This window comes from Falco peregrinus, chromosome 3 (assembly GCF_023634155.1).
Source record: "Falco peregrinus isolate bFalPer1 chromosome 3, bFalPer1.pri, whole genome shotgun sequence".
Classification (NCBI taxonomy): Eukaryota; Metazoa; Chordata; class Aves; order Falconiformes; family Falconidae; genus Falco; species Falco peregrinus.
In genome coordinates this window covers 68,775,687-68,801,047 of record NC_073723.1, presented here as the reverse complement: position 1 = coordinate 68,801,047, position 25,361 = coordinate 68,775,687, and the positions used below count along the sequence as shown (strand labels likewise).

General features: G+C 39.8%; 1 long non-coding RNA gene across 2 annotated transcripts in view; it reads left to right on the top strand.

Annotated features, from left to right (window-relative positions):
• The first annotated feature begins 2,330 nt into the window (after positions 1-2,330).
• LOC114011199 (uncharacterized) overlaps positions 2,331-25,361 on the top strand; it is a 44,101-nt gene continuing 21,070 nt past the window's right edge. For both annotated transcript variants that reach the window (XR_008746651.1, XR_003553045.2), the window contains exons 1-3: positions 2,331-2,487; positions 2,934-2,973; positions 25,227-25,314. This is a non-coding gene — a long non-coding RNA (uncharacterized LOC114011199). The remainder of the gene's footprint in view (positions 2,488-2,933; positions 2,974-25,226; positions 25,315-25,361) is intronic.

The following is a 25,361-nucleotide window of genomic DNA, read 5'->3' as shown; positions in this document are numbered from 1 at the left end:
ACATTGTGTCTGTGTCCCTTTGTGGAGTAAGATGAAGGCATACATATTTTTGGACTAGATTTGATCAGTGCCTGCAATACTGAGTTTGGCCCACTGACTAAATGGTCAGACTGTGTGGTTCATGGTCTTCAATAAAACTGTGGCAGAAGATGTCAGTACTGTGCTGTTTTGCATGGTATCACTATCACTTGGTTCAGTCAACAGTTGTGAAAAAAAGCTGTAAGAACTAAAACTGGTGTAGTTCTGTCTACTGTATGTGACTACAGAAGATGTAAAGGAACACCAAATAATTATTTAATCCAAAATATCAAATTATGTAGAAGAAAAACTTGTCAAGACTTACTTGCTGTAGCATCCTTGCTAAGCTGAATTACAATATCAGAATAATCACTGCATTTACTTGGTAATTCTGAATGTGAGGATATGTGGCTACATGTGGTACTCCTTTGTACTCATCTCTTTTTAATTTTAATCACCATTTAAAAACCACATTAAAGGGGATTTTTTGAAATAGAAAAGTAGATTCTATAAAATAGGCAAAATCACATTTGAAGCATTGCATCCAAAGGACACAACAAAGAATATTATGCATCTGAAAAGTAGAATTCTTCCAGTATAAAAATACATATGGGTAGAAAAACTTACAATTAGCCACAAGTATTTAATTAAATCCATGAATCTGATGAAGCTGTGCTTGGCCCTTTTGCATCGGCACTTCTGTGAAGTTCCTATTCCAAATTGCAGCATATGGTTGAGGGTTCTTTTGAAAATGGCTCCTGTATGAGGAAAGATATCCAAGCACCCTTGTACTTCATGATATGCAACCTTTTAACAATTATATTTATGTACACACAACATATTTGTTACCAAATTATGATAGGAGAAGGCTTAGATATTCATTTTTTTGCAGCTGTTTGATTCCTATGAAAATAGGATGAATTTTGCTTATGACTGTAACAGCTGGTATTGCATGGTGTCTGATTAGTGAGGATATGACTTCAGTTCCTCTCTCTTTAAGCAGATGTGGCAGGGAAGAGCCTGCAGAGGAAGTGAGAACAATAAACAAGATTCTGTAGTATACCAAAGAGTACCCCTGAGCGCAGCCATAATACAGCTATATAGGAAATAACACTTGCCTTGCCTTGCTGCTAAGGGAAAAGTATTGGGAATAACAACTAATTACTTCTTAGATCTTACACAGCCCCCCCTCAAATCCAAAGATCAATCAATCAAACAAACAAACAAACAAAACCAAAAAAAAGAGAGATATGCATGTCTCTTCTAAGGCAAACTGGGCAAGCTCTCTATTTCAGTGTTTGTTGTTTGATTGAAGAATGCTTTGCTTGATTAAGAGGATGAACGTTAATGAATTGTAGAGAAACCTGCAAGTGCAGCATTTGGTATATATGTGTGTGTTTGGAAATGAGGATTAGAAGTCATTAGGAAGAATGCCTCTGTCTGTTCACTGCCCTGTTACTGGGTAATGAAGTGTTTGCTGAACGACAGCAGTGAGCACCGGATGGCCACCAGCAGCTGATTTTCCATGAAGATGATGACACTTTCACAAAAGTAAGTATTGATTTCATTTTCCTTCTGCCTTGGGGAATCATATGGTGCTGCTTATCCCTTTGGCTAATGTGAGTTGGTAGTGGAAGCACTGACACAGACATTCTCGAGTCTGTCTGGAGCCTGATGAGATGCTGTTGGATGAGCCTTCCCAAGACTGACAGCCTCTGGGTGTGGGAAGCAGTGCTCTGGCAGTTGGGTTTTGGGGGTGTTTTTCCTCTCTGTGGAGAAACATTGCAAACCTGAATGATGAACTCTCTTAATCCTGACTGGACAAGGAACATTGGTCCTACTGCAGTAAACTTTCTCTTGAGGAATCTTTGGCTACTGTGAAATGGTCAGATTGGTCTGTAATATTATTGGTTCTGCAGCTATATATGAAAAAGAGATCAGGCATCCAAATTACATGGCTTTTTGATACTTAAATAAGAACAAGACAATCCTTTCCTTTCCCATCTCTCCAGTATTCAACCCAAACCATTCTGAGCCAGTTGCTTTTCTCTGCATCTTGACTTTCTGTGATCTGAACTCCGTAAATTTACTTTTGTTTTATAGCTCTCCGTGGCAGCATCTGCCCTAAGGTGAAGATCTTGCCTCCCTCTGGTTCCTCTGGGAGCTCAACAGTAGGTCCTGTGCATAGCAGGTTATTTCTACAAAAGTTCGGTCTTATATTATACCTGTTGTACCTGGACAGATTTGGATTTGTATGTCAAAAATATTTGGAAAAATATGGTTTGTAATAACCATTTTTTGTTTACCTTCCTGTCAGCTGCAGAGGGTGTTGAACAATCTTCATCTCTAGATGAATAAATAATGAATTATTGCATAGAGTTGAGGGACAATATTTTCTTCTTCATTTGGACCTTTAGCATGTTGCTGTGATTGTGGGCGCAGAGCAAGATGAATGTCAGCTGATTTTTGGTGAGCTGTTGGACATGCAGCAAGGGGCAGGGAGTGGGGGTGGTGTGTAACAACCGAAACAAGGACATCTGGAGAGCACAGACTGGGGCTCTGGCTTCCCTTTTAGAGGTCACTTGATCTTGAGACTGCAGAACTGGTCTGCTAGTTCATTATTTCCAGATGATTTGTGTACCGAGGGCTGGTGTTTTGTTTTTCTCCCGGTAGAGTTCTGTCAGAACATTTCCTTAATCAGGTGAAGGACAGGAAGAAATCTGTGAGGCAACCCCAGGGGTTCTGGGGGGAGAAGTTGCTGTGACTGCTGGGTATGCATTACCTCCTAATGAGACAAGAAATAACATTGAAAAGCGTAGGTTTTCACAAGAAGTAAATTGATCTAGTGGGCAGGAAGAGAGGCAGTTATATTTTCATAAATAATTTTCTAACAGTAAATGTGTTTTTCTTCATAGGAGTGAAGAGGAAGTATGAGCCAGTGCCATGTTAAACAGGGTGAATGTTAGCTGGGTGCAAACACAAACTTAAGTTGGTGGGTTCTTTTTTTAATACTCCATAGAAACACTGGATTAATGTTTAATCCTGATGACTAAATCCGTTAATACATATATTTATTACTATCTTAGATAAATGAGTCTTTCAGGCAATTTTGTTACTCCCTCGGGGCATGATTTCCACTTGCCTGAGTATTGCTTTAATTAGTTGATGACACAGTATCCCAATAGCGATTTTTAAGATATGGTACCCCTGTCACTAGACAGTAAGTTTAGTTTGGCTTCTTTGGTTTTAATTAATGAAAAGGGAGGCTTTTGTTTGAAAGAATCAGATGATGTTCCTTGGGGATGTGAAGTATTTATATCGTACAAGGCAGGGTAGAACAGATAGACTGAATTTAGAAGGTATGGAAGATCTTTGCTGCAAAAGGCAGTTCCCCCAAGTTCTTCTATGTCCTCCATTTTCTTGGCTCTTGAAATAATTAAATTCTTGTTTTGCCGAAATAGGAACCACCATATTCTCTAATTGGCTTTCCAACAAAAGTTACTGTTTGAAGTTATGTCACAGAAATCAAGGGGCACGGGGAAGATCAACTTCTCTGTTAAAAGACTTTGGAATGTGCAGGTAATTGAAAAATACAGGATGGCCAAGTTGATGGTGCAGTCTGTTTCTGTGTGATAAGTCATGATGGCAATGTGTACTACTAATGCATGGCTGACACTGGAGGACACAGTCTGGCTGTAGATAACAAATCTGAAACAAACAAACAAAAATATTCTTTTTAATTCGGCTACAAAGCTGCGGCTACAATGACTGAATGTGTTTTCCAATAACTGTTTACGTAAAGCTTTTTTTGCCTGGCATGAGACATCGCTCTGTTTCTTCCTTTTTTGTGTGACAGTTATCATTACTATCATCTATATCACTCTAGTTCATGAGCACACCAGAGTGTGAGTCCTTGGGTGGGAAGTACCTTAATGTCCTTCATACCTGCTGGATGCTTGACTTGTGTAGAATCATTCTTAGCACCTGACAACATGAAAGAGTAACTTGGCTAGTTTTGTCTAGAGTATAATACTGGGCAACCGTATTTAAAAACGAAGGCTGGAAATCCTGGAATTATACAACCTTATCAGGTTGGAAGGAACCAATGAAGATCATCTAGCCCTAGCTGAAAGACAGACTGAACTAGCTTCAAAGTTAAGCCAGGGTAATTATGGCCTTGTCCTGCTGAATTTTAAGTAGCTTCAAGAAGGTAGAACCCCAGACCTCTCCGGGCAATCTGTTCCAGTGCTTATCCGTGAACCTTTTTTCCCTTTTACATCTACCAGTAATTTGAGATTTTTCAGCTAGCGACTGTTGCTCTTGTCCTTTCACTGTGGTCATCTCAGAAAATTGTGGCTCCATCTCCTTTGTAATCACCGTAAGGTAGAAGACAGTAATTTGCTCCCATTAGCCGCCTTGTCTTCAGGCTAAAGACACCCATTTCCCTCAGCCTCTCCTTGTACATGCCTGTGCTCCATTCCCCAGCCGTGGTACTGTCCCTCCACTAACCACCTCCAGTTTGTCAGTGTCTGTCTTACAATGAGAAGCCCCAAAGTTGACACTGTTCCAGGCGAGTGTTTTAGGTGCTGCACAGAGGAAAGTAGTCGCTCACTACTAACCCACTGTTAGGTGGGTCACTGTTAGCCCTTGTCATGCATGGCCTTGTGTTCAGCTGGTCTGCTGGTCCTTTTCTGCAATAAGAAATATAAACAGATTTTTCTTTTCCTCCTGCTTCAGATACCATTAATGTGGTTCTCAGATGCTTGGGATTTTTCTTCTAAGTCTTTGCTCGTTCATTCCCTCATCATTAATGAGGGAGCTATTGGTGACAATTCCCTATGACCAGCTGTGAAGAGCCTGCCTTGGGCTGAGATTTAGCTCTCACGTTTGTTCTTTCATTTACTAAGATATAATAAATAAGATGCTAATACAATTAAAAAGATGCTATTTTTTCATGCATATGCTTCAGTTACTGTTTAATTGGAGATGGAGGATAAACAAACCTTACTTCTCTCCTTGATACCAAGTTCATCTTGACTAATACCAGTTTAATATGCAGGTGGCTGGTGCTCAGCTGTGTTCTCAGTTTTCAATAAGCCACTTCATCAAAGTGCAAGGTTTGCAGTGCTTCTCAACCTGCATACATTTCTTTCATTCTTCATTCTTTTTATTTCTGTCAGTCACCACTTTCTTTTGAAACCAGTGAGATGGTGTTGATGGTCATGAGTTCAGCTGTGAGCAGTATGAACATCTGAATGTATTTTGCTTTTCAGTATAACAGTTTGCAGATGTTCAGAAGAAATAAAGAATGGCTAAAATAGCTAAAAACATCAGAGGTGTAAACCTCATTGTTTTCACTGAAGGCAATAGAAAAATGCTTTTAACTGTGTTGGAAAAGAGAGTATGCCTTGAGGTTTCTTTAAAATGTTTATCTGATATGCAGTGTCTTCATTAAGAAACAGACAGCATAGTCCATCTTCAATAAAAGTTGATATTCTAACAAATGCAGACATACACTGATTAGAGGAAATAAAGATACTTTGTTCCTTAACTACTTAATAGATTTTATTGCAACTCCATACTAAGTTGCTTCTTGGCACAAAACAGTGTTGCATTAGAAGAAATTCTCATAGTTTTCCTACGGTGGGAAACCATAGTTTCCTAAAGCACAGGAAACCAAGTTTAGGAAACTGTAGGAGTTGGTGGGGGAAATGTTTAAGTGTTGGATTAACTGTAGGAAAGATTGAAAGCTTACATAAAATTTTCTTCTTTCTGTATGAGTTTATCCCTTTCAAAACTTCACCTCCAAAGTAGATATCCTGTATTTTAAAAACCGAAACACATTTAAAATACAATTTGTTTCCAACAAAGAGTTTTCACTACATCTTGAATTTTAGGTAGTGCTTCTGTTTCCCAAAGACCACTGTGTTAACAGATTGGAAAAATACTATGCAATTGGAACTATAGTGATGTGTCAGAACTATATGACCATTATCCTCAGCAGGCTGATACCAGGGAGAATCATGCTGAAAAATTTTTGTGTGCTTTGTGGGCTGACTGTAGTTAGGGCCTGATGAAAGAACATGGGGTTTCACAGTTATGGGTGGCTGCTGATTAGACAGAAATTAAGTGCTATGCTCTCAGAAAGGCTCTTCAGCAGTATTTGTTTTGTTTGCATCAGGATTTGATGTTCTAGTTCTCAGTTTAGGTCCCTGCTCATGACATTTAGTGTCATGTTTTGGGATTTTCCTTCTGTGTCTAGCATACTCCCACGTGCTTATATACGGTTACTTTTATGCACAGTTCTGTAAAAGGAGTGTTGTGTAAAACAGATGCTAAGAAATTATATTTACCTTGAGATCTTGAAGTTAGGCTTGATCTGAGTAGAATTATAGTAGTTACTATTGGGAAGACATGAAGAGTAGACATCTCGATAAATAGAGATGGAAACAGAAGTCTGGTGGTTGGATATTGTGATTTGTGATACACAGGCTCAGGCTCTTCCTCAGGTTGAGTCATGGGGTTTTAGTGTAGATTTTTCTGCCTCTGGCAAAGAGATGTTGTTTGAACTTGAGTTTCTCATAGACCAGGGCAGGATTTCAGCACTCATGCAAGTTTACAAAAATCTCTCCAGTGCCAGTATAGGACAAAACCCGACTTTAAGGACTGCCATGAAACCAAATGACTTTTAATCAGTTTTCATGAGCAATGGTAGTAAGCATGATATTAATAACTACTTACTTCCATGAAATGCATGACTGACAGGAATGTTGATATGAGGTTTGACTTATCAAAATCATATGTGAAAATCATAACCCAAGAAGTTTAAAAGCAGAGAAATAGTCTTGACATTTTGAGAATCAGCTCCTTTTCCATCTTTTTTTTCTTCAGTCAGTCAAAATAATTTTTGTTTTAATTCCATTTTCCCTAAATGAAACAACCCTTTTTCATTCTCATTTTGAAAGAATACAAATGAAGTCCAGCAAATGAGTTGTATAAATGTGTGAATTGGACACAAAATGTCAATACACAGTTGGCCTTTTTTGCATTTCAGTTGTCATTGCCAAGGAGGTAAGTGATATTCAGCCTTGGCTTCAATGTTATATCATAGCCTGCCCCTATGGCAGTATCCCAATGAGGCAGACAGTTTCAGAGTGAGAAGTGCAGAAGCAAATATCTTTTTTTCTCCCCCCCCCCCCCCCCTTTTTTTTTAAATGAGTGGTGTCATGATGTTTTCCTTTTGAAGATAACACTTTGAAATAGCGTGATCTAAGGCAAGTAAATTAACTGCTAATGAAGGACTTTCTTCTAGGGCTAAAGTTTTCAGCAGAGAGGAATATAGAGAGGGAAGATGCCTCAGTGGCTAGAGTGGTGGCGTGAGTCTTGGAGACTGAGATTCATTCAGCATCTTTCTCTGAGAGATTTCTTATTAAATTGGTCTTTCCTCTCTACCCCTGCTGTTTGAAGGGCATTGAAAAAAGAAAGCTGAAAGGCCTGTGAAGAGCTCAGATGGTTTGCTATTGAAAGCAGTGTTGACACTTTTACAATTGAAATTCTGATTTCTAGTCCTAGCATTCTGGTGGAGTTCAGAATGTGGTGTAGCAACCCTCCCAGTGTTCAGTGGTGGGTGTTTTGGGCAAAATAACTTTTACACAAAGGAATGGTGCCACCTATCACTGTCTAGATACAGAAGTACCTTGAAAGCAGGCTAAAGCAGGAGAGGTCATACAGTCTTGGACAAATGTGGTGATTCCAAGGTGTGTTTCTTTGAGCAGTGAGTAGGATCATGCAATCCCACCAGTCTTTCAAAATCAGTAGTAGGTGCTAAATTGAAATGCTCCTGAGCAGTGCTGAATTTTGACAAACCTGTGAATGCCATGTTGTGTTCAGACTTATACCGGACCAAGATATACTGCGCTGCCTTACCTTGAACTTCACTTCAAAACACTAAAGCAAAAATGAGGTTGTTTTCTCAAAGTGGATCTGTGGTTTAAAAAAAAAAAAAAAAGAAAGGTTGGGAAGGCTGGTTTTTATGCTTTTGGGCAGGGGAATTTGTTTTTGCTGTATCTCAATTGTAAGACTGATGCGTCTCCTACAAGAAACTGCTTTTCTGGCAGAGCTGGTATGCTGTCACCTTTTTTGTCTGGAATACCTGTGATTCCACCTGACGTACCTATGGGATACATGTGCTCTTTATTTCCTGGCAAGCAAGGGAGGTGTGCTTCATATTAGCTATGTTGATGAATCGACTGGAGGCCATTGGAAGAATATGACATTTACTTTAAAGAACAGTTAGGTGGTGTACAGCCTTTGACCTTGGGGTTTCCCAAGTGTCGGTTGCATCTGTCATCCATTTTATGACCCTAGAATCTGTTTTGCTGAATACATTTGTCACTTAATTCTTACTTTAAGGAAGAATAACCTGTCACTTGACTGCAACAGAATTATTCTTGAATACAGCTCAGCTCAACTACAGATTGTCTCTACAGCTCAGCTTTCTCATTCAGGATATATATATTTAATGGAATCAGCCCTCCTCTTCAGTGAGGTTTTTTGTCAGGTGTGTTTTTGATGCATAATAGTGAATGAACGTTACAGAGGAAGCAAGAGGGTTGACCTACAGCACACTGGGGCATGCTGTCATATGTTGTGTCATCCAGTCTCTACCATGAGTAAATGCATAGTTAGAGTGACTTAACATTACCCCCTTTTGTCTAGTACATAATAAAGATATTCGGCTGTTTAGGAAAGAGTATCTTATTTGTATGCCGAGAACATCTTTGATTATTATTTTTCTTTGTAAAGCTCAAAAATCTACTTTTTTATTGACTTGTATCTGACCTTACTATATTACAGTGGTTTTGTTTATTTGAATGTAAAACTATCTGCTTTTGCGCCTAAGTTTATGCCTTATCTACTCTTGTGTATTTTCAGTCCTTTTACGAGCATAAATTGAGACTTCTGTACACCTTTAGCCTGGATTTCAATAAATTTTATGTATTGATTTGCAGCAAGGAAGGTATTTATTTTTGCCAGCTAGTCCTTTCTTAAGATTTTTCTTAAAAAAAAGATAATAGAAGTTTTATGCAGTGTTAGCCTCTCATGAAAGAAAGAGAACAACATAGCTGGAATTAACTGAGTTCAGGAGAACATTTCAGTTGCTACTTTTGGTTTATTCTGACTGCTCAGAGAGCAGAGATCTGACAACACATCTTTGATTAGGTGTCCTACACTTGATAAATGTTTCCAATACGTCTATTTCCATTACAGAAAATTTTATCAGCCCTGGAATGGTAAGATCTCTTGCAGAACTTTCTTCCCCCTAGTATGCAGTCGCACCTCTTGATGTCTTGAAGAGGACATGCTTCAGGGGAGAGCTTAGTCTTTTATTAACATTTGTAGATTATTTCATCTATTAATCCTGACTTGTAGTAATCTGTTTTTGATATATATATATATTTTTTTTACAGTGTCATGTTCACTGAGTTCTTTTTCATTGTTTCTTCTGGTAGGTCCAGTTTTCAAATGTCAGAAGTTCTTGACTAAATATCTAAATATACTCACAAGCTTTGAATTATACACAGATGCGCTGAAACTTGACCTTATCTGACTTGCTCAAAGCCATATGGGAGACTTTTGAAGTGTTAAACCATTGCATTTGTGATACTTCTATGGGGAAAGAAAGGAACTGTATCTAATTTAGAGCAAAGAACTGAGAAGACTTGAATGTAGCCATGTTCTAGACAGGTAAGGTTAAATTAGAGCTTTAGAGGGCAGCTAGTACAGTAAGCACATGCCTTACTTTGCTCACTTTCATAGCTACATGTGAGTATTAGAGATAGCAGGGCTCTCCCAGTGTCAGAGAGGATGGTGCTACTCAGTGGACCTATCTCTTCTTGGTTTGTTCTGTATCTCCCCACAGATGGAATGAATTGAATATGGTAAATACCAATTAGTATGGCTTCTTGATGCAGATAATTTGTTGGCTAAGACTTGGGAGATGCCTGGCCCATCTCTTGCTGAAATTTGGGAATGAGCCTGGTGCTATTTCTTGAAGCAGAACTGGACAGATTCCTTTCTGACTCACTCAAACCCATTTAAACAGCAAGGTTCACATCCTGCTGAGTGAACATGGGGTGAATCTGGCAGCTGTTTAAGAGACCCTTTGCATTCACTATGCAGGAAAAGTGTGCTATTAAGCACTTGCTGCACTGGTGACTGCTTCAGCCAAAGATTCCCTTGCCTCTTCCAGACAGATGGGTCCCACCCCTCCCTAACAGGCTATAATCAAAGAATGTCCCATTGTCATAGAAGCCAAATCCCTCACAACAGCACCAGCTGTGAAGTGAGAAGTCGATGTGCATTATACATCTATTTCTGTCTGCACCCTTTCCTCTTACTGGTAACATGGAAGAAAAATAACTAGGGCACCAAATTTTTTCACTTGTGCTCCCAGGGCATTTTAGGCTTCCTTGATTCTGCCCAGATTCTGGCTTGTGGTGCCATTTGTGCCCATGTGAAAGAGTAGCAGAGGATTGTAGTCCACGCACTTGACAAATTGTGGCACCCTCTCAGAAATATCTTTGATCTTTGCTCCAGGAAGGCAGCATACCTCATGTGCTTCCCTGTCAGGTTGGCAGGTGGACACCCCAGTGCCTCTTAACAGGGAGTCACCCACTACAAGCACCCAACATTTCTGTCTGCAGTAACCATGGTGTGCTGCTTTAGGTACAGTTTCTCCACGCAGTCCTTGTTTGTGGATGTCTAGAGCTGTGAAAGCTTCATATCTGTTTCTGTTTGTAAAGCAGAGTCCCACTTTTGTCACTAGGGTCCAGGGTGCATCGTTCTCTGTGGTGTCCGCTACAGGAGCATGAGTCAGAAACCACCTATCTACCTCTGTCTCAAGACCCTCTAATACTATGCAGCCTTTTAACAGTTTCCTGCAATTCTGTAACCTGTTGTAATGGATCATCAACCAGCATGTACCATAAGTGGGTACTTTTATCCAGGAGAAGAGTCTGGGCACTTGTGGCCACTACTGCATGTACCAAAGTCTCCTTTACCCATTCCGTATGGGTGGAGGCATCAGACATCACAGGGGCTTTCTCTGTAGAAACACTGGCTTTAAGTCTGGGGCGAGCATCCACCATTATGGCAGAGACAGGACAGTTACTTCTTGCAGACAGAATACTTCAACCTCAAAGGAAAACCACTGTGCTAAATAAGCTTCTCAGCCTGTAATGTGAATTCTTGAGAGACTTAAAATTACTACTAACCGCTGCTCCAGCCTCATTTTACAGGCTGGATAGGGATCACTTGTGTTACAACATTTGTGGATCATAAGTAAAACGAGTTACTGCTTTATTCCTCTGGATTTAAAATAGGCTAAGATGGCAGAGAGCAAGCAGGCTTAGGGATGGGAGGATGAGGACATGAGACTACATGTTAGAAGTGTCAGTGCTTGCAGTTCACGTGATTAATTCTGTTTCTGCTGTAAAATCACTTAACAGGGCACAGGAGACTCTTTTTCTTTGGAGATATTTGAGCTCAAGGTTGAGCTGGTTATCACTGAAAACATGTATCAGTTATGGCTGTTTGAAATTTCTGTACGAACTAAAAATTGAAGGAGCTGTTTTTATAATAGTCCCACTGGAAAGTGCTTCTCTGCTAGTGTGTTTACTAATTGAAGAGTATGGTAGAAATATATGGACAGCTCTGCATATGATAGGAGCAATGTTAAATTAGATTGCTGACTTCAAAACTTGTATAGAAGTTTTTTTATATTTTTACTATCCACTTGTTTAAAAAACTAGCTGGCTACTAGGATATCTGTAGGTGGTAAATAACATTGAGTCTTCTTTGAAGTGCTCACAATAAATGGATCCTTACACCTATACAGGATAATACAAACACACACAGAGATATGTATTCAAACAAAATTGAAGCTGAATACAAATGGCAATCGAGTAGAGTTCCACACCCCAACCCCCATTGGTATGCCTTGTTTAAGTTAATTTCTGTTGTTTTACTTCAGTAGGGAGAGGAAAGACAGTCAGGTGTGAAGTTTTCAAAACTTAAGTACTAGCTTAAATAACTATAAAGTTAAGGATTTTATTTTGTGAACAGGCTCCAGTTTTGTGAAGTAGGCCCTACAGTTTTAGGAAACATCTAAAGTAAAGCTGTCTCTGCAGCCTTTAGTGCTTTCATATGCTCTGTTTGTGCAACTCTTTCCAGTTGGAACTTTGCCTTGGTTAGATGGACTGGCGAGTGATGGAGGCAGCTGTTCATGTTTATTTTCATCCTTGTCCTTAAACAAATGGACTTTCTAATTCTCAGTATGCTTGTTTCACAGCCTGTGGTCCATTTGACTACTGAAGGCCCAAACTACTTTCAAACTAGTAAAAATCTGTATCATGTTCATTAACTTTACTGGATTTATTCCAGATTTACATGGCTGTTGCAGTTAGGGTTGGGGTCAAAATAAAGTACAGATGCTGAATAGGACAAAGAAGTGTATGGGAATCATACAGTTGGCAGGGCTGTGTTAATCTCCCTGAACATCAGCTCATTTTGATACACACCAAATAATTATTCTGCACCATGAAATAAGAGTTCTTAAAATGCTTTTTAGTATTGTGAAATAACAGTTCTGGGCAGTCTCATTTCCATATACTTGTTAGAACGTGCTTGATCTAAATGATAGCCGTGAGTTTGAATTCAGAAAACTAAATTGGTGGGTGAAGAAGTTGCTCTTTATGCCCTTGAATTTGCAGCTAACTTTTGCTTTTAGATCCTTATACCATGTGATCCTCCACTTGTCAATGAGATAAATATTGGGTAGGTGTTGTTTAAACAGGCTTTTGTTCAAATTTCTTGGACATCAGGAAGTCAAATATCAGTTCAAAACCCAAAGAACTCCTTTATTCCCCCTCTTGATATGTTTAAAATGTTTTGATGTATTTGTCAGACTGTGCTGGCATTGTATACAAAGTACATGCATTCACGAGTTTGTTCGATTGCACAGTGCTTGCCTCCTGGGTCCTCTCATTTGGAAACTCCTTAGTTGAGCTGGGAAGTATCTGAAGCAGCTGCAAATACCTCTGCTCACCTTCATCAACTATAAATCCCATTTTAACAAATAGAAAATAGCTGTGCCTAATAGACTAGAAGTACATCACTTTGCTTCCACAAAGTATTTTTTGATACTGCTATTATGACAGATAGGTGAAGTATTTAAAAAAACAACCAACAGTAAAAATGACTAATGTCAAGGAATTTTTTATAAGCCCACTAGAAGAAGTGTTTCCCTTTGAAGTGTCTTTCACTTGTCCTTTGTGTTTCTGGATTCAGTATAGATGGTATTATTTAAATACAAATTGATGTTAAGTATTCTGGAACATACAATATTTCTTGCTCTATATATGTGTAAATGTGAATTTTAAGAAAAAAGATACCTTCCTTATGCTCTTCCTGTACTGTAGAATGGAGATTGCATCACTCTGCTTGATGTTGGTGAGGGTCAAGGCAGTTTTGGGGATGTCTTTCCAGAATTTGCGAAGGCAGCTAGCGCTGCAAAAATAGCTGTCTGGCTGCTGTCCTATAGCTTTGCAGCTTGGTCAGAGCAGAAGGTATCAGTAAGATCATAGGATAGAGAAGAAACTGGTGACTAATCACAACAGACCACCACTAATTGTTATGCCTTGATTATTTTGATAGCTAAGGAAGAAAAGAGAGTCCTGCAACTGAGGTTGAAATAAGGTGTCCTTATTTTTCCACATATTCCAGTGATGAGCACAAGCTATTCATTCCAGAAGAGGCAAACGGATAGTTGTGTGACAGATGTTCCTTTCTTGTAGGAGAATTGAAAAGAGTTTGAGTAAACAACAGCTGGCACATATATCTGAGTAAAGAGACAAGGCTAACTAAGGCACTTGTACTGAGAAAGGGAAAGTAGAACCTCAGAAAACAAACCAACAAAAGCTATAAGCTTTGGTTGTGGTCATGGCATCATGCCAATGCAGTGAGTACCTATTATCATGGCCCAGAGAGCACTAGGAGCCTTAATTGGTTGATGGCCTTAACTGCCCTGCCCAGCCTCCATCCTGGAACCTCCATCCATGGCAAGGAGCAATAGCCAGAGCTCAGGCCAGACAGGCAGCCCAGTCTCCAGCAGTCCTGACTTGCAGTTTGAGCATCATTCCAGAGTGCCCCTGGAGCTGACCCTGCCTCACGTTGTGTGATGGTCCCCAGCCCCTAGCACTGTCCCCACCCTGGCTCTGCTCAGATTCTGTGGGGCTGCTTCTGTTTGGTAGGATGATGTCCTGCCTAGCTCATGGCCGTAGCCTGCCTTCCCTTGTGGAGCAGCCACTGCTCCCTGACAGCTATGTTCAGTCCTTGCTCTGGCTGCTGAGCTAACAAGAGCTTTCTAAGCCTGAGGAGAAAGACTTGGGGGTGTTAGTGGACAAGAAGCTCAACATGACCTGGCAATATGCGCTTGCAGCCCAGAAAGCCAACTGTATCCTGGGCTGCATCAAAAGAAGTGTGGCCAGCAGGCTGGGAGAGGTGATTCTGCCCCTCTACTCTGCTCTCGTGAGACCCCACCTGGAGCACTGCATTCAGGTCTGGGGGCCCCAACATAGGAAGGACCTGGACCTGTTACAGGAGAGAGTCCAGAGGAGGGCCACAAAGATGATCAGAGGGCTGGAGCACCTCTGCTGTGAAGACAGCCTGAGAGAGTTGGGGTTCTTCAGCCTGGAGAAGAGAAGGCTCTGGGGAGATCTTATAGCTGCCTCCCTGTACCTAAAGGGGGCCTTGCAAGAAGGCTGGAGAGGTAGTATTTACAAGGGCATGTAGTGATAGGACAAGGGGCAATGGCTTCAAACTGAAAGAGGGTAGATTTAGATGAGCTACGAGGAAGAAATTCTTTACTGTGACGTTGGTGAGACACTGGAACAGGTTGCCCAGAGAAGCTGTGGATGCCCCATCCCTGGAAGTGTTCAGGGCCAGGCTGGATGGGTCTTTGAGCAAAGTGGGTCTAGTGGAAGGTGTCCCTGCCCATGGCAGGTGGTTGGAACTAGGTGATCTTTAAGGTCCTTTCCAATCCAAACCATTCTATGAATAACAAGTGGCTGCTAATGTATTAGTGTAACTTAAGTCCAGACAGGCCTACTATTTTTTTTTTGTCTATAACTTTCCATATTTCTGGATTTTTAAGTGGAGGCAGATTGACTATCTGCTTCCTGAGACCAGTGGAGTTTAGATGAGACCATGCACATGTTAAGTGTCTCTTGTACTTGGCAATGAACTTTACAAATTCTTTCAAGACCAGGAAAAAACACATTCTTCCAGTTCTTAATTTCCAAACATGTACAGAGTTGCATGTGGAACTAATTTAAAAAGTTAGAGGGTGTTATCTTTGTATAACAATATTGTGTCAGGGACCATTGAGATAAAAGCTCTTTCTTTCTGCTCAAGCCTAGCAAGGCAAGCCTCTGAATTTCTAGTGAAATCAGTCCTAACCTGTGGCATAACTGCATTGTGAAAAAGCTATTTTATTTTAACATTGTAGTGAGATACTCCTACATCACAGGAATTGCCATAAATATTTTTTCCTTCTCTTCTCCCATTCTATCTTTTATTCTATTTATCTTTTATTCTTAAATAATCTTTGATTATTTGCTAGCTGCACAATGTTTGCTGGGTGGTATATTTTGTTTAACAATCTTACTGCAGTATCAGTAATATGATTAACTTTTCTACAGTATTCAAGGTGTAGTACCAATAGAAAGAAGGATGAAAACCTTTTTAATTTGCATTTGTTTGTTTTCAAAATTCTGTGCAATTGCTTGAGAAGCAAAGAGGTGAATTATTTTTGTAATGTCGTTTTGCAGGTACTATAATCACCTGCTTTCCAAATGAGAATATTTGAACGTTTGCATATGCCAGACAGAGAAAATTTCCACTTTCCGTAATCCTTGACTTCTGGTTGATCATCTGAATTTTTCACATTCAAGTTAGCTTTGATATGCTCTAGGCAGGTGTGCTTTGTAGGGGCGTGAAGAGCTCTGGCAGTATGAAAGGCTGGAGATGCAGGAAGGCAGTTGAAGACCCCAGGTGAAAGAAAGACCAGTTGCTGTTGGTGCAGCTGTAGAGCTGACACCAGAAAGAGACTGGTACTGGAGCCTTTAAGATAATAGTTCCCAAGTCAGTACTGCTGAAGAGCTGAGTGTCTCTTCGCTCTGAAGGTTTGCTACTCCTTAAGAAGAGCCTTTGCAGGGTAGTAAGAGCTGCAAGGCTGTGACCAGGGTGGAGCAGCCTCTTTGCTCCTAGTATGAATAACTTTGGAAAGTCTGGGAAAGGTGGGCAGAAGTTACAAAGCCAAATTTTGAGCTGCACTGCTGGGGCACCTGGAGTCATCTAATGGATGTGTGCTTGGTCACATAATTTCAAGAATCCTTAAAGACAGCATTACATTTTGTGGGGGACAAATTACTGAGCTGTACAGATTGGAGGGAGGCACAGAAACACATAAAAAAATCGGTACGTAGCACAAATACTGTTCAGCCACTGAGTCTTTCAAACCAAAGGAGCATCAGAAATAATCTCTAACAGCAAGAATTAAAAATGGAGAGGTATGTGGCACTTCTTTTCCTTCTCTGCAGCCTTCTAAATTCATAAGACAGCATCTTTTTGACAATGATTCCTGCCTCTCTGCGGGTCAGCAGGGTGTTCTTCTGAAGTGATGGGAGGCTACAGGCTATACCCATGCTTATGTCTGTAATTATCTGCATTTTGAAACTGTCTTGAACAGAAGGTCATCACTTTACTTTCAACTAACAAATGGACAGTGAGTGTTTGCAAGCTGCTGAATTTGAATAAAAGTCATTTGGAGTAAATAGTTAGCGTGGCTGATGTGGTGAGTCTGCTGCGGGTTTTGAACATTTTCTATTCTCTGGTGTATTGTTGCAAACTACCAGAAAGACGGGTAAAAGGGAGGAGATGGTTCTCCTAGAACATAATAGAACAGCAAAGTGTTCTAATATGGCTGACAGGTTTGCTTATCTAATAATATATTAAGCTAATGAAATATGAAAGCAATATTTCATCTTTGGATCAAGGTTTATACGTATTCTTACAGTTGTAAGGATTATCAAAATAATTGATGTACTGCCAAAACTGCAGTGAGGATACAAATAGATTCTGTGGGCTGGAGTAGATCTCATGGTAATTTAGTGGCAACTGGTGTGTGTAGGAAGACTTTTTAGTCCCTTGTTCTGAGGTAAAAACAGTCCCTTGGTAATGTAGATCTTGAGGAACATAGATGTTGCCTTTCTGAATAGGGCCAGTAATTTATCAAACCTTATATTTTGCTTAAACAGTGGCCAAAACTTCAGAGGAAGATGCAACCATTTTTTAATTTGAGCTCTTACGGATAGCCTGGACTAGCTTCTCTTTACTTCTGCATATGATGGTTATGTTTTGGCCCTTTAACATGAGCAAAGGTATGGTCCCTGTGATCAACTGCTGGTATGGACACTTTGTGGGAGAGTGAGGAAAGTATTCACAGTACCTAGCAAGGCTGTGATGCAGCACACTGACCTTCAGAAGCCAGCATTGCTTTTATGTCGGCGAATGGCTGGGTAATTTTTCTGGGTGGGTGATTTAAGTTCTCTGTTCTCCTCCCTGCACATCCCCATGCTACAGTGTAGCTGCACGACACCCTTGTCGCTGCGGTCTGCTCTGTCATCTCTGGTCCAGACTCCTCCAGATCAAGGGGTTGGCCAGAGCATGTGGTAGCTCTTATTCCTGCTTCTTGTGTTAAGAAAAACGAAGCTCAATGAACCCCCCAGGTCTTGTTCTGTTCCAGACTTAGGCAGTTATGGTATGGATTTTTAGTGGAAGCTCAGAAGTGTTTCTAGGTCCCTCACTTTAGATACGGGAAAGTGGCTTTATGTACTTGATAGAGCCATTTTGTATGAATTTATACTGGCCAAAGTTGCTTCTTGTTAGGGAGTTAGTGAAGACTACCCAAGATGTTGAATATAACCATCCGTTTCACTGAATCAACAAATCTTTATGGTTCTTCTAATACCAGAAGAATTAACATCTCATGACATTATTCAGTTGAACCACTACTTTTGCTTTCTTGAAATTAGAAAACAAACCCTTACGTATGTGCAAGAGACACTTGAGGGCTTTCTATAATGTATCTTAAATTGTATGCTGAGTTGTTTTTATTTTGAGAAGCTTTACCTTATGTTTTCAAAGGAGTCCCTTTTGGATAAACGTCCCTTCCAAGTAGAAGTGATCACATCTTGAGATGTGTCAGAGAGGAACAGGCAGAGAACTGGTCCAGCGTTCTGTTTTCTTTCTAGTGAAGAATGGCAGGGGCACTGTAGGCAAGAGTAGGGCAAGACTTTGAGCTCAGTAAAATATAGCCAAGGACAGAAGTGGGTGTAAATGACCTGATAAAAATGGAAGGAGAGGCTTACTGTGTTCAGTGACTGTTTCTGAAGATGAACTGTATATTTTTTGCTGTTCCTGTTGCTGTAATTTAAGACAGATCCAGTCTGCTTTACAGAACTTTTAAAAAAAGTTGCAAAGTAATGGGAAATAAATAACATTTTGTTTGGGGAAAGCCTACCAGTGATGTTACTGCTATGATACTGGTGTTAGTGATGTAATATATATACTGGTTGATGTTTATAGGCTAGATGGTACACGGATGACTTGCTTATTTTCAGTTTGCCTGCTTTGGCATGAGTTGTAAGCTTTTAATACATGAAAAAGTAAAACCAAGAGTGCTAATACTTTTCTTGCCTATCCCAGTTACCATGCACACCATCTAGATGTGTTTTTTCATACAGTTCTCTTTCAGTGTTTAGTTACTCTGCTCCTTTTTTTTTCTTTTTTTTTGGGGGGGGGGGGGGGTCTGTGCCATGTGTCCACCCGACATAGTACACTAACCACATCTATAGAGATATCTGTGGAGATATTTAGGTGTCTAATGGATCCTTTTTTTTTTTTTTTATTTGTTCTGCTTTCTTTTTTTGGGGAAGTTGACGTGTGGCTAGGGATAAGAAGTGCTACTGTTTTAATATTTGAACTAAGAGTGATTTCAGTTTTCTTTGATTTAGGTACCCTTTATCCAGTTGAGATGAAAGCACACTAAAAGTTAATGTAAGTCTTAAAGTGAATTTGCATTTATTTTTGCCTTTTATAAGCTTCACAGAAATTGCCTGTGAAATTTCAGGGGTTGTTAGATGATTGAGAATCCCTGAAATATCAAAATTTGTGTGCAGAGGGAATCGTCTGAAAGCAGTTCTAAGATTCTGTCAGTAGATGGTGCAGTTAGTAAAAATATGCTGTGGAGACCTTAGCACGCATGAACAAATTTTGGGATTTGTGACTTCTAACAAGGTCTTTGGCTTATGAGGCACATTAACTAGTTGGTTTGATTTAGTATTTTCTTCTGTTACAGCAAATGTTGCAACCTAGTAATTTCAATATAGATTTTAGAGGAAACTATAACAGCTACAGTACTCAAAGCGGTGAGTTTGGAAGTAATTTTGCAGTTATTCTGCTCAATAGTTGAATATGCTGTTAGGCAAAATCTTCTCTACCCTATGTAGTGCAGACTAATACTATGACAGACCTCGTCTTTCATGCTTGGACAAAACATTTTTGAGCTTTCTAAGGTCGCCTGCAGCTGGACCTTTTTGAGACAGCAATATGCTGCAGCTTGGTTGTCTCTTAAATTGGAGGTTCCCGTATTGTAAAGATTTAATAGACTATGGTTAATTTGAATGTTTTCTGACAAATTTTATGTTCCTTGGAGATACTAGGAAAAATTGTTATAAAAACATTCTTCAGCATGGCCAAATTGATAAGCTACAAATTTTAAATGCAGCTTCTAGAGGCTATGCTTGGAAATGCTTGGTGTGAAGGATCAGTTTCTGCAATGTATTTCAAAAATATTAGGGGGCACTATGAAGAGCTAAAACTCTTTCAGTATTCCAGAATCTGAGCTTGTCATTAATGGTAATGAACATTATTAAATTGAAGTTGGAAGGATTCTTTTTAAAGTTTTAAGTTGAAAGAAGTAAAGGAAGAATGTATACCTCTGAGTCTGTATAAAACTGACAGTGTAGTTCCTGGGTATGAATTGATCGTTTATTCAAACAGGTATGTACTTAGTTTAATGACTTTGTGATAACACAATTTAAAAAAAGTCACAGTATTTCAGAAATTCAAAGAAATGTTTTATCATGACCTGCATCAGTTCTTTAGCTTGTGGCCATGGAGCAATCAAAGTAAAATCTATTTTTCAGTTCTTGAGCACAATCTAAAAATTATAGAGATGGGATCGATAGCTGTCCCACTACTGTGGTTTTGTTTGTTTGAATTCTCTGTGGGTAGTGTTGACTATATATTTTGGAAGGGCTGCAGACCAGATGAGAAGAAATCGGGAATAGTAGGAGGTAAAATGAGGGGAATTTTTTTAAGTTTGGCTAAAAGAACATGTGCAATTGTCCTGATCGGTTGCTTATTTTGCTCAACACTGAGGCCAGTACTTTCAAAAGCAATTAGACCAGGTGCACGTGTAAGTTTTGTGCACCAAGGCACCTCTATTGCACTCTGCTCTCTAGAAATGCTCAGTTACTGCTTTGCCTTTCAAAAGCAATCTGTTCTTTTAAGATGCTGCTAACTGAACATCCAAAAATTAAGCCATTCAATATCACTAGTAGAATATGGTGAATTAGGCCAAGTTTGAGAAGTAAACTGGTATTCATAATTTTGTCACAAAGTGGATAGGAGTATAGTACTTATAAAACTGCTGATCCCTGTCTTATTTTTTAGAAAGTTGAGCTACTTTAGAAGAGTCATCCCACTTTTTGATCCACTTACACTGCTAGAAGTTCAAACCAGAAAACTTTTCACACTTCCTCTGCATGGCATTTTCGTACACAGCTCTCCAGTTAATAAATGCTGTGTTTAAAGTCGAAGCAGTGCACCAAGTTCTGCTGTCATTTTCTATTTGCGAACTAATCTTGCTGCTGGGTTTCTTGGCCTCTGCTGCCTGTTGAAAGCACTGCCTGCACCCCAAGCCTATCAGCAAATTAAGATGTCCCAAGACTTCCCTGACAGTAGTTTACAAGCTGCTAAGTAAAGCTTGCATCTGTATGCTGACACTCTGAATCATGGCATGCAATATCTAAAATGACAGATGAATTGCCTGTTTCCCCATGAAATGTTAGCTCCTCTCATCTTACTCTGGGATTGTAAACTTTGCCTTTCACTGTAGGTGGCATTTGCTTGATGTTCTGAGGCTGCAGGTAATTCACGGGTGCTCTTTTTGTCAGCAGGTTAGGAACTTGATGTTGTTGGAGAACTTGGGACTTTTAAACAAAAACATGTTACTTCTTTTGCTAATGTTGCTTCTGTCATTATTCCAAAGGTGGCAAGAGACCATACATTCTTAATCTTCAGTCTTCTCAGCTCTCCACAAGAAGTAGATGTGCTGTTAATATCACACAGCTCCTTTAATTAGATAATTAGCAGTGGAATGACAATGCTAAGAAATCAGGAGTGGAAAAAAATAATAGACTTGCCAGGCCTTAACAGTCCATCAGTTACTACAGTAATCTTTGTCTCATTCCTTTATGATCTAAAATCCTCAGTGGTATTGTCATGTCTATAATTCTATTCCTATCAATGAAGCTGCACAGCCTAATAGATCTGTCCCAGGTAAGTAGTTTTTACTCTGCAGAACATAGATGCTTTGCCTACTCAATGGTCCGTTGTCAGCTGTTAAGTACTGATGATGGTTTTCTCTGAACAGCCTTTTAGCAAACAGCTTATTTCAGTTAGCTTGCATAGTGCAACTGTAATGTCATAGGGTGAGGGGGTTTTTGGTTGCTGGTTGGAGTTCTTGATTATTTTTACTTTCAAAAAAATGCTTTTCAGTATTCAGTATCAGTTCAAGAAATAGTGGTATCTATGCAAGTGTATTGGGTCAAAAAAATGTCTTTACTCAACGTGGCTTTTAAAGGAATTTGTGCACAAACTGTGACTTGCCATTAGCAGTTAATCCTTCTATTTACCAAACACATTTATTGATCATCCAGTGTGTTTTGCCAGTTGGGAAAGGCTTTGAAGATGCATTGTTCCAGAGTTCCAGTTTGGTGTTTCTTTTTTGGTTTTTTGTTTTTTAAGCTTTTTTTTTTTTTCCTAAGGAGAGAAACAGTAAAATATAGGATTTGCTTTTATGAAGTGCATTCTTTGACTTTTTCCACAGTCTGCTGTTACTAAGATGATTAATTGCTCAGGCTAGAAGATAGGATTCTTCAGAGAGCCTTCTTTATCTGATAGAGGCTAAATTCACTGGGGGTGAGGAGAGGAAAAGATATTGGTTTTGGCTTACAAAATGTTTTTTATGTTTTAGAAGTAACATTTTAAAAAAAACCTCCCAACATTTCTGAGAGAAGAGAGGCATGAGAGAAAAAGAAAGGAAGCTCTGGTACTGGTACTGTGCAGTTTTGCAAAGACTCAGACTAATTTCAAATGAACTTTAAAAGTGCTCAGTTACAGGAGCAATGTGTTGTTTCCACAAACGTGTAAAGTAGCTTGGCTAGTTTGTAGCTTCAAAGACAAGCTAAACCAAAAGGTGGAATTAATTCCTATTTCTTTAGGAGCTATTAGACTGAGCTGCCTGGCAATGGGAAAGTTAATTCAATGTGTGTTTACAGGAGACCTGGTTATGCTTTTATAGCAGTGCATTCATCTGCAAACTAAACTTCTGGACCCCCTGCATGACACCTTGTGCAAATTCATTCACTGTTGTGTGAAGTAGCGTCTTCAGGAACATCATTTCCCAGGAAAGCCATTGGGGTTTGTCTTACTGGGGAAGCATACTCAATGTCACCTTTCTAGAGGAAAGGTTGGACTGTTGTCCTGTGGACCCAGCTGGCTCCTCAGAGTTCTCTGAGAATGGGGTCACCTCTGTGGGGATGTTCACTGGATACCTCAGGGGACTTGCTGAATGGTGGCCGGAGCCCGAAGGAGGAACCAAGGTTTAAGGCCACTCGGGTCCCAGAGCTCTGAGTGGATTTCCACAGATAGTACTTAAAGTGAATGAAGGACCCTGCTGATCCTAGTGAGAGGTACGTATAGTCTTGGGAAAGCAAATGCAGACAAAGCTGTTTGCACTTGCTGTGTTCTATTCCAAGCTTAGATGCTGTCGGGACCTCGGATAACAAGTGCCATTTGTTGAGGATTTGCTCTGTCTGGGGATGTGTGGACAGCAAAATCTCTCAAAGAACATAATGACCTGTATGACAGTAGTGATAAGTAAAGGATTAAAGTGAATTCTGACTTGCTTTATGGCTTAAAGACATACAAAAGTCTTTATCTTACCCTCTGTTCTTCAGGGATGACCTGCATGGATCCCCTGATTTTACCTCTCCATGTTTCTGCAGTGAGTGTTGAACAGACAGGCTGGACTGGCATAGGCTGAGTTTCAGCAGGTGGTTCTTCTGTAACACAAAATGAGGAGGGATCCATCCTCTTTAGCAGTCAAGAGAATGCCTCTTTCACGGTGCTGACAAAATTGGGTTCATGTGCAGGACCCCATCTCTGTAGGAATGTTCCCGATGGTTTGATTCTTCTCCAAAACCAGTCCCGCTTTCCATTTATGCTGCGATGAACGGTGTGATAGCTATATGCTACTGAAGAAAGCTGTGGTGGCTTAATGTGTACTCTAAGCTCATGTGAACCAAGCCTCTTAGATGGTTGCATGTAGCAGTGTTAGAACTGATCTGAATCCAGGTGGCTTTGCTGGCTGTAGAGTTTTTAACTGGGATGAGAAAAAATTAAGGAAAATCTTGTAAGGAGAGGAAACCTTTTCCTTCTGCCTCTTTTACTTGGTGCCTTTCCCTACCAGCTTTATGAGAGAAAACTTTTAGCTTTCAGCCCTGTATATGTTACAAAAATCTTTGCATTATATATATAGTAGACTGTTTATTATAAATGAAAAATGAAAAGACTTTGGGGTCTAGTGTAAATAGATTTTCTGGTTTTCCTTGAGAATTTTCATTTCTACAAAAATAAAGCAAGGTTTGTGCATAGATGTCTGTGTTTTAACAGAACTTTTAATATTTTTATACCCAGATAGCTACCCTGGTTGCCTTATTACCATCCCAAGCTGCTCCTCCCACTCTAGATAAAAGCTAAGAGGAGACTGGAGTGACTGAAGTGTCCTTAGTGGTCAGACCGCACCTCTTAATCATCTCATAAAGGCAAATTCTGTTTTTCAAGGACTAGGTAGAGAAAAAAAAAAAAAAAACCCACAAAACAAACCAGCACTGGAGGGGGAAAAAATTGGGGGCTATTTTGGAATGAAAAATACCTCTCATCTCTAGAAGCTCTCTTGTTCAGCCTTCAGAAATGCAAGCATCAGTCTTGTCCCAGAATTACAATATCAAGCCCCTGTTTCTGTTGGGGCTTTCCTGCCTCCTCTTGGTATTACTTACATGGTATGACTAAATTCTGAATTGTGTGAAATGATTACTCATAATAAGTAGGTTGAATTAGCCATACATACAGCTTTAGGTATAAATAATCTGGCTTTGGGACAGAATAGATGATCTCTGGAAACATTTCTGGCACTTTGATTCTGTTATGGGCATGATGAGACCGTGACAAGTTTTTTGTTTACCCCAACGTGGCTGACAAGTTTTCCCTTTGAAAAAAATGAAAGCTTGTTTTTGACAACAGTTACTTCTGCCCCTAAACTTCCTTGCTCCTGCTATGTTACCTTGTCCACGGAAGATGAAAGACTTTTGCTGTGTGCTGTAACTGGCTGAGGGATGATTTGCAGAAAAAAATAAGAATTCAGTGGGAAAGATGGAGGTGAAAATAATGTAAGGGCAATGTATATCTTTATCTAAAAAGGTCTTAAATATATTTTTCTTATATGCGGTACTGGTGTGTTTACAGTGATATCTATATAAAGATGCCATTTTCTGCCCCCATCTGACTACAATAAGGTAGGAGCTTTTGTAACTAAGCCACTTGTTAGTAATTACAGCACAGATTTATCAAACTAACAGTTATATCTAGGAGGAAAGAAACAGTGATAGCACAAAAGATGCTTCAATAACAAACTGGATAACAGAAAAGCTGAAATCCTCCATCAATATTTTATTCAGGTTGAGCAGTTGGATCAAAGAAGTTAATGGCACGTTGTACACATGACAAAGTACAGGAGCATCACTGTCTGTGGAGCCCAGCTGGAAGGTAACATGATGGCACATTTCTTCCTGCCAGCAGTGTCTCCTTGTCAG